Consider the following 6,367-nt stretch of genomic DNA (forward strand, 5'->3'; position numbering starts at 1 on the left):
ACAGACAGACAGACAGACAGACAGACAGAGAGATTCAGAATTATGAAAATGATAATAATAATAGTAATAATTGTGATTATAATAATAATAATATTAATAATAATAATGGTGACGAAAATAATAATAATAATAATAATAATAATAATAATAATAATAATAACAGTAATAATAGTAGTAATGATAATAAAATAATAATAGTAGTAGTAATAATAATAAAAGGGCACTTTTTATTTCTCACCAGAATATACTTTTATAAAAAAAAACATTTTTGCAATAGTAGCATTGTTTGGTCCAGGAGCAGTGGAGTACAAGTAAGGCAGTTTCCCCAGTAGAATGGAGAAACAAATGCTGTTGGGTAGAGACTAAACTCGAGTTATCTCATGTCTGAATGATAATGATACTGTGCAGAACGGACATATAGCAAGGTTAAGTATTTGTTGACCTATTGAGGTCGTCAAGAGCCGTCGTAAGCCAGAAGCGTCAGGCACAGAGAATCCCCCGCTGGAGAGAGATTCCTACACAGTGTAGATGTGACAGAAGAGATCATTGTGTGTAGGAAATATGCTGTATCCTTGTAGAGTATGTGACAGAACAGAATTTTGAGTGTAGAAAATGTGTCACTACTCTAAAACCGCTAAATTTGTAGATGTGCCCTGTAGGCTGTAGGGTACTCAATTTTATGTAGGAAATATGCTGGATACTTATTTTTGTATAGGAAATATGACCACTATGTGTAGGATATGGCAGTACTCCAATTATTGTAGCTTTGTAGAAGTGACTATGTCCCTTCTAAACATGAGGACACAAACGCCCCTCCCCCGGATATGCCTCGCTCCGCTAGAAAATTAACATAACCAAACCTCCACCTAGCGAAAACCCCTCAATTATTACACTTTTACCGGTGAGATAAAGAGATTCTCAGGACGACGGCGAAGCCTATGGTTTTGTGGCTTTATTAATAAGCAACACACAGTGTGGGTTTTTCCTGCTGAAAACTGGCATCGTTCTCTTCACCTCCGTTCACTGAGTAGCCTTAGTAACAAATGACGATGACCCTTTATAGCAGGGATTTTCAACTATACAAGACCATCTACTCGAATCCCCCAGTAATCTGATATCGAACAGATATCAGATTACTGATATCTGTTCGTTAATCCAAGGTTCCAGTTAAGGCACCAAGGCTCCAGTTAATCCAAGGCTCCAGTTAAGGCACCAAGGCCATAGTTAAAGCAAGGCAGCAGGGCCAGTGCAGGGTGAGGGACACCTGCAGGACGGACCCCTGCGGTGGGACACGGCTGCTTCGTGCCCCACTTGAGCAGGAGGGGCGTCTCGTCCTTCACCGAGAGGAGTTCCTTCTTAGAGTCCTCTTGAGCCATGGGCTACTTCTCGTCTTCCACCCTGGCTCTGGCCTTGGAGGCCCAGCACTGTGCTGCCGTCTCCCTGGCCTCCACCAGGTGCTGGTGGAGGTCAGTCAGGGTGACTCTTTAATACGCCACCACATGCTCCTTCCCGTCCCTCACCTGTGATAGGACCGCCCCGACGCCTTCAGCACTGGCATCGGTGTCCAACAGGTAAGGCAGCTTCGGGTCAGGGTAAGGCAGCACCGGCGCCTCCGTCACAGCCTTCTTCAGGCCCTCGAACGCGGCCTGACATGCCTCGTCCCACTGGAAGTGTGCCCCTTTCCTGGTGAGGCGGTGCAGAGGGGCAGCCACTGTGGCAAAGTCAGGCACAAAGCGGCGGTAATAGGTGCACAGGCCCAGGTAACTCCGCACCTCAGCCACACTGGAAGGGACCGACCAGTCTGCCACTGCCGCCACCTTCTGCGGGTTCGTGCGCACACCCTCCTGGCTCACCATGTGCCCCAGGAATGGCACCTCCCGAACACGATGACGTCGTCCAGGTATACAAGGGCCGTCTTCCACAACAATCCAACCAGCACCTGTTCCATGAGGCGCTCAAAACAGCCAGGGGCATTGCAGAGGCCGAAGGGCATGACGTTGAACTGCCACAGTCCCTGCCCGAACGAGAAGGCTGTTTTTGGCTTGTCTTCATCCGCCATCTCCACCTGGTGATAGACCGACTTCAGATCCAGGGTGGAGAACCAGTAGGCCCCCATCAGAGCGTCCAGCGTGTCGTCAATCCTCGGCAGGGGGTAAGAATCTTTCACAGTCACGTCATTCAGCGCTCGGTAGTCCACACAGAAGCACTGTGAGCCGTCCTTCTTCTTCACCAGGACTACAGCTGATGACCACGGACTGTCTGACCCTTCTATCACCCCCTGCGCCTCCAGGTCATTGATTGTGTGCTGCATCTCTTCACGGCGGGCCGGTGCAACACGACGAGGCAGGCACTTGATGGGCACACTCGTCCCGGTGTTGATGGTGTGCTTGACAAGCGACGTGCGGCCCAGATCCAAGTCGCCCTGACTGAACACATCAGCATGGCGACTAAGGGTGTCACGCTCCGTCTGCGCCTCAGTCAGGTGGGTGGCGCTCCGCTGTGCCAGGTCTTCCAGGAAGCCCGGCAGCGGGCCTACCACAAACGGCCGCTCTCCCTGCCACCGCGCCTCGGTCCGCTGCACCTCTTCATACGCCCCAACCGGCGTGCCGGCGGGTATATTTCGAGCCTTGTCAGAGAAGTTAGCCAGTAACACAATGACTAACTCCTTCCCTGCTCCTACGAGGCTCCTTCCAAGTGCCACACCGTCAACCAGCCGTAGGTCACTCACAGGCTCCACCAGACCCTCGGCCTCCTTCATCACACGTATTAAACGGCACTGAACGCGGGCCTCGGTGCGCGGGGGCAGCCTCAGTCACTTCGTGGTAACTACCTCGACACGCCTGACTTCACGAAAGGCACATCATGGTCACGTACCGTCATTCTCTTCTGCCTGAAGTCAACACAGGCGTCCATCCTCGTCAGGTAGTCGTATCCTAGTAAACACTCCTCGTCCAGGTCAGCGACGAAAACCGGCATGTCTTCCTCCACGCCACCTACACGCACACGAGCATTCACCGGACCCTGCAGCGACATGCAGTCTCCCGTTACTCCACACAGCTGTTGAGGCGGGTCTGGCAACCACTCAGCCTCCACCAGCCCTGGCCGCACCAGCGTGTGATCTGCGCCGCTGTCCACAGTCATGCGACACGGCCTCCCGTCCACGGCGCCTCTCACCTGCACGCTGCCAACGGTGTAGTGACACTTCACACAAGCCGAGGCACTGTAGTTTTCTCCGGCTGAGAGGCGGCCCCTGCCTTCAGCCTGTAGTCGTTTCCCGCTGACACTATCTCCTTCGGGCTGGGACAAGCGCTGGACCGGTGTCCAGCCCCGCCGCAGTCCTCACAGCAGGGCTGAAAGGCGACATGATCAGGCCGGTCGAGAGAGCGCGCCCTTCACTCCCTCAAGCACTGGGCCCTCACGTGCCCCTTCTCACTGCACCGCCAGCACCGCCCGTCGAATGCTCCTGGGCTCGCCGCACGCGACGCTGGCCTCCTCTTCACTTGAGCCTTGCGTCCTCTCACGTCACTGCGGGGCCGAGCGAAGGTAGACAGGGAGCTCGCGGTCTGCATGAAGGCCTCAAACTCCATTGCACGAGCAAAAGCCACTTGCACGTCAGCTGGGTGTGCCTGCCTCACATAAATCTGCAGCTGGTGGTCCACCAAGGCATCCAGGAAGGCATCACGTGCCAACACGGTGACCATTTCCTCACCGGCCGTTGGGTACGCCCTTCTCTTTAGTGCCTCTAAGTCGTGGGCCAGCTTGGACAGCGTCTTGCCCCTCTGCCTCGTCCTCTTCTTCAGCTGGGCACGATACACCTCAGCCTGGTGGCGGTACCCGAAGCGACGACACAGTGCCTCAGCAATGTCAGGGAAGGAGGCACACTGCGTTGGTGGGAGGTGGCCAAAAACCTCGATAGCTGGACCCCTGAGAGCTGTGGCCAGCTGCAAGGCCTTCTCAGCCTGGTCCCAGCCCTGTGCAGCCACCAGCAGATCAAACTGGGCAGCATAGGACTCCCAGGCAACCTTACTGTCGTACTCGGCAGGCTTGCGAGACTTGAAGCGGGGGAAAGGCGAGCGAGGCGGTGAGATTTGAGGTGACAAACGGCCGATTTCTTAAACAGTGTAATCCTGGGATACCATGTAGTAAGTTAGGTGGACACACAGAATCCGATTTCTTAAAAGCATCTGACGCGGTTCTGTGCCTGGCTAGGATCCCACAATATTGGAACATTCGGGTGTTGACCCAGCACACAACGTCGGGCAAGGATACCCACCCGAAAGAGAAAGACGAAATGTAAGAAATGTATTCATGATGTATAAAATCGCTTCAGAATAAACAATATATATGTTATTTTTCTAATTTTGTTAGTATTTCTCTATTCTTTCAAAGCAGTAACCTTATAATCACTAGTAAAATGTTTTAAGACAACATGCATGGTCGCGCTGGGATTGCGGCGCGACACAAGCAAAACAAACTTCATCTGCTGAGCTGCACCAAGCTGGGAATTACTTCGTAATAATGGTACGTATAATATATAAATATATGTAAAATAGTCAAAATAAGGAACATCATGCAAGGAGTGTCCGAATGTTGCAGCATGGTTAGAAGTGAAACCATCAAACCCACCTGCCACTCTCGGAAACAAAAGTTACTACGACGCCTCATCATAGTACTACAATTAATTCCAGTTATTTATTTTGCACTTTCAGCCCTTTTACAAAAGGTTTTAAGCTCACACGTCCCTCTACTATCAGCAGTAGGTATGACAGGTTGATTGTAAACACCACAACCCCGCTGATTAGTAGGTTAGCTTGATATGCCGTGGAGGGAGGAGAGGGATTCATCCCCGGTTAAAATTAGGTTATTTTTGTTTAATATAACAGTGGAAAAGCATAGCAGATAAACATATATACATGAGAGAGAGGAGCGATGTAAACGCTGTTAAAAGTGAAAGAGCTGTGAAGAAGGACCGGGAAACAAGGTGAATGGGAGGGACGTGGATAATATTAGGTGGAGTTGCGCTTTTCTATTACCAATATAATATTCTGAAACATATTTTGTCTTGAAGTAGGCACGATTAGGTCAGGTTAGGTCAAAGCAAGGTAAGTTAGGTTAGCTTACGTCAAGATGAGGTTTATAGATTTACCATTACCACATGATAGTCTAATTTACTATTATTATAATCATTTGTTGTTAAGGTAATTGTCATTTATTACATATTATTATTATTATTATCATCATTAGTATAATTGCCTGTACATGCCTGTACATGAAGCACATACTTAATGCATTACTTTGTTTTAAATACAGTTAAGTGTATATGTAATCATGTATTACCTATTTCAGGCCTGAGAACTTTTCTGTGGCATTGTTAATCTCCTACAAGAACTTGACTATGAGGAAATAGAAGAAATTCGGCGCTTGAGATTACCACGTACAGTACTACGGGATCGCAGTGACCCAATGGTATACCTCACGGAAGAGGAATTCATCCAAAGGTAATTATCCCATTCGTGGTAGTTATATGTTTCTATCTATTTATAATTATATATTGGCATCTTTTTGTGGAACATTTCTGAAAGATTAAAAATTTCAACAGGTATCGACTATCAAAGGATTAGTGATGTGACATCAAGCAGAAACTAAAACTAGTGTCTTCACAGCTACAGCAACGTGCACTGAGAAATTTCAGAAATATGATATCAGAACTGGAAAATGAAGGTAAACAATGTGATCAGTTTAACAGTGGTCGCTATACTGAACAGGTACAATACCTCGCCTCAGATTTTGACGGGTTTTCAAGATAGAGCAGCAATGGAACCTGTTGCAACATATATGTATCATACACAGTCTTACCCTTCCTACCCATATTCTTACCTAATACTTATAGGGAGAACTCTACCAGTTTGTGCTATTTCACAATAGTTTATGATCTTTTATTGATAAACTTTCCATCTCTGTTCTTTCAATGTATATTTGTGTGTATAATTTCTAAGTGGAAGATGACATATACAGAGAAATGTACACCTCAATGGGCAATGTAATGTTTTTATGTTTGGTTGTGTTGTGGAGATACAATTAAAATGTACAAGTATAAAATAAAATAACAATACTACACTTCAAGTTATTCTTTATTTTTATTTTCTTCAGTGGTACCTTATGGTAGTGGTTGGTGTATACCAGCTACCCTTTCAAGGGCTGCAGCAATTCTCTGCAGCAGATGCCATTCTGTCTGCCGCCGACCCAATTTTATCGGCAGCAGAAGCTACGCTGTCCAGCGTTGTCGCCACTTTTGCAGCAAGGGCCTCAAATGTTGAGGCCAGTTCATCACGAAAGTGTTTCTGCTGCTTGGCACACCTGCCATAAG

At 48.1% G+C, this 6,367-nt stretch overlaps 1 long non-coding RNA gene across 1 annotated transcript; it reads left to right on the top strand.

Moving 5' to 3' along the window:
• The first annotated feature begins 4,412 nt into the window (after positions 1–4,412).
• LOC123498076 lies at positions 4,413–6,127 on the top strand. The gene is made up of 3 exons (XR_006672636.1): positions 4,413–4,521; positions 5,347–5,498; positions 5,600–6,127. It is a non-coding gene; the product is annotated as an uncharacterized LOC123498076 (long non-coding RNA).
• The last annotated feature ends 240 nt before the right edge of the window (positions 6,128–6,367 follow it).

Source organism: Portunus trituberculatus, chromosome 47 (genome assembly GCF_017591435.1).
Source record: "Portunus trituberculatus isolate SZX2019 chromosome 47, ASM1759143v1, whole genome shotgun sequence".
Taxonomy (NCBI): domain Eukaryota; kingdom Metazoa; phylum Arthropoda; class Malacostraca; order Decapoda; family Portunidae; genus Portunus; species Portunus trituberculatus.